Source organism: Myotis davidii, unplaced genomic scaffold, assembly GCF_000327345.1.
Source record: "Myotis davidii unplaced genomic scaffold, ASM32734v1 scaffold448, whole genome shotgun sequence".
NCBI classification, from domain to species: domain Eukaryota; kingdom Metazoa; phylum Chordata; class Mammalia; order Chiroptera; family Vespertilionidae; genus Myotis; species Myotis davidii.
In genome coordinates, this window is record NW_006383009.1 from 3,421,682 (window position 1) to 3,425,120 (window position 3,439).

Consider the following 3,439-nt stretch of genomic DNA (forward strand, 5'->3'; position numbering starts at 1 on the left):
TGAAGGCCCTCCGAAGTTGCTGAAGGGAAGGGCTGCGAGAGGGGCACAGACCTGGGTGTCAGCAAAGTTAGTGAAGAGATACCAACGGGCCCAGATGTTAGTGGAGGCCCTGAGTTTGGGGTCACAGGCTCAGGTGTTGCTGTGGGAGTGCAGGCCCGTTGTGGAGGCGGGGTAGGGTGAAGGGTAGGAGGAGACAGCTCCGGCATTATCAAAAGATACAGTCTCAGGAGATGTGGGGTGTCCATGAGTGGGGGCGCGGTCAGGTATGTGAGGGGGTCCGTAAGCGGGAGCACAGACTCATTTGCGTGTAGACCTAACTGTGCTGGGGACGCGGCCCAGGAGGAAGGATGTCAGCGAGGCGGACAGTCTCAGGTGTATGGGGGGAGGGGGGGCTCAATGAGACTGGCGCGGTGTCAGGTGTGCGTGGGCTGACGGCGAGGGTCTCAGATCCGGCTATGGGGACCCCCAGAGGACACCAGACGCTGGGTGACGGCGGGGGGGAAGGGGGGGTTGGTCCTCTCCTTGCTCCCGTGACACGGTCATTCCCCACCTCTCCCACCCCCGCCCCAGGACCCATGACTGGGCCGTGCCTCACCCTGAACGCCGACGCGACCGTTGATACAGGCCCCTTTCATTCTTGGCCTCCTAAAACCTTACCGATTGGCTGTACGATAACCAATCAGAGATGGAGATGGTAATGATTGGTGGGCATAAAGCAGACGGGCAACCCCTAAAGCCAATCGTTGCTGGGGTAGAGGCGGGACTGTTGTGAGAGACTCGGAGTGTCAAGGGTGGTCCCGCCCAGCGGAGGTGCTGGGAGGTGAGGGCCTGGAGGCTGGCGAGAATTGGAGCACTGGCAGAAGACAAGCAGCCCTGTCGACCAATCGCTGGGGAACAAGAGCGGGACTCCGAGGTGGCTGGAGCAACTGGCTCCAGTGAAACAGAGGGAGTAGCCTAGAGGGCGACGAGGATTGGCTGCGAAGCCGAAGGGGGGTGGCCAGCCGCAGGGGCCGTGGGCGGTGTGCCACGGGCGGAGCTCAAGTGTGCAAGGTGCGGTCAGGCCCGGAGCATGGCGGCTAGAGGTGCCCTCCTACGCCCCACATGAAGTCCCCTGAGACTGTAAAGAGTGAACTTGGGCCATCTCGGCCGAAGGACTCGTGGATAATCACTCCCTATTATTCGGCTGCAAACGACAGGGAGAGGTGAACTCGCTGGAGTTCACTAAGGCTGGCACTCTGCTGCTCCCGGTTGGTGTGAAGACGTGGAAAGAAGTGGAATTCTATTCGTTCGATTTGTGATTTTCTGGAAGTGTTGGACTTTTCCGAGTTCAAGCTTTCTGTCCCTCGATCCAATGGCATCCCAGTCCGGCCTCTTCCCTGCTATAAGCCTTTGTAATCTTAACCACAATCCCATGATTTTAAAGCTAACATTGGCTCCCTTTTACAGAAACCAGAGCATACAGAGGTCAAGCTCCTTGCCCGACACCTCAACGCACTTCAGTGGCTGGATCTGGGTGTGAATCCAGCAGTCTGCTTTTTGGAAGAGGATAAGGCAAGTGTCAAAGAATAGCCCTGGAGGCCTGAGAGACTCAGGTTCCAATTCCTGTTCAACCATTGACCCACCCACTGCACAACCTTGGGCACTTTGAGTCTTTTTCCTCATTGGACAGTGATTCTTACACCCGGAGAATTTATATCCCAGCCCTAGCCTTGATCCTCTGGTGAATGCCTTTGACCCACAGGAGGTCACAACAGGCCTGTAAGCCTCAGCTTCTCTGAGAGGTGTGGTTCATGGAATTCTTTGCAGTCAGACACCAGCAGTTTAGGGAGCCATCTGTCATTCTGCTGTCACTGGCACTTCCCCCAAGCCCACCTGTTCTTCGATTCCCTTAATCTCCAGGAGAGAGAGGGTTACAAATGTTCCCAGATACTGGCTCTTATTACGCCAGGTTCAGGTTCAGGTTGGGGTTGGTGGAAATCCAGTTCAGAACCAGGAGTCCTGAGAGGGAGCAAGGCTGAGCTAAGCCTTAATAAGGGCTCACATTTCAGGGTTGTACTAGCCGCTGGTAAGTGCTTAATCCATGACATCTCTTGGAGGAAATGACTGGGGCTCATACTATAGGAAGTCACTAGCCCAAGACCACCATCTGACTTAGGATATTCCCATGATATCCTGCTTCCCCTCCCCCTCCATATCTCCTAGCTGTGGTTAGCTTCCCTGAAACTTCAAGACCATGGTCTCCATTCTGCCCTCCAGAGGAAAGGAGGAACCAGAGTCTGCCAAACACCTACTGAAGTGTCAGGTCCCTGCCAGGCCTTCCCAAACACCATGTCACATGACTTCCGGATTCTTGGAATCTGGGGAATGGGGGTGACAGTGCCCACTTTTCAGACAAGAAAACCTAGCCTCATGTAACAAATGCTCCTTGCTGGAAGGGTGCAGGGCTGGGTTTGATCCCTACTCTTTTTGACTTGCTGGCCACAGGATCTTCAGCAAGTGACTCCAATTCCCTGCCTCAGTTTCTCCAACTACCTCCCAGGGTTGATGGCAGCATTAATGAATTGAGTGGAAGTAAAACTCACAAATGTATTGGTCTGCAGTGAGAACTCACTGAACATCTGTGATGGACAAGTTGTTCTCAGGAACTAGGTTTCCTTTTTTATAAATAGCACTTTATGGAATGTGGATATAGACCAACTATGAGTGTAGTCTGCCACCTGAAGAGGGAGATATTAATGCTGAAGAAGTCCTCACTCACTGTACCCATCTGCCAAGCTCTGCAAGGGAAGCAGCAAGCTCCTGGAAAGTCCCATGGTACCCCCAGGGACACTGCCAACTGAGGCAAGGGTCAGGCAGCATCCTAGCACCCAGCTGCTGCTCCTAGTGCCAGAAACACTGGCTGTGCTCTGGCTTCTGTTTGCTTGTCAGCAAGCTGGCACCAGCCAACCTTCCTCTACTCTTCCAATAATGTCAGGCAAAGCCCCTTCGTATCAGCAACTGATAGATAACCCACCATGGGCACCTTGGTTGTGCCTGGCCAGTGTGCTCAGGATCCTAGCTCTTCTGAGCTGGCCTGGCTGGCCCTGGGCAGGCCACTGCCTCTTTGTCCCTTAGTTCCCTCTACTTCTCTGGGATCCTGGGAATCATCTCACACACCAGCAATGAACTAGGCTTAGGCACAAGGCTTAATCAATCTAGACCAGAGAGCCATTTGCCCAAGGTCAGGTTGGCAACAGAGGAGTGGCAGAGGCAGGCCAAGCTGGATTCTCATCCTGCTTCGGCCCCCCAAATGCCAGTGAGTCTATTTCACATCTGGAAAAATGGGGTTCACAGTCTATGCCTCTCAGAGATGTTTGCAACCAAGGATCCTAGGCCAGTGGTCAGCAAATTCATTAGTCAACAGAGCCAGATATCAACAGTACAACGACTGAAATTTCTG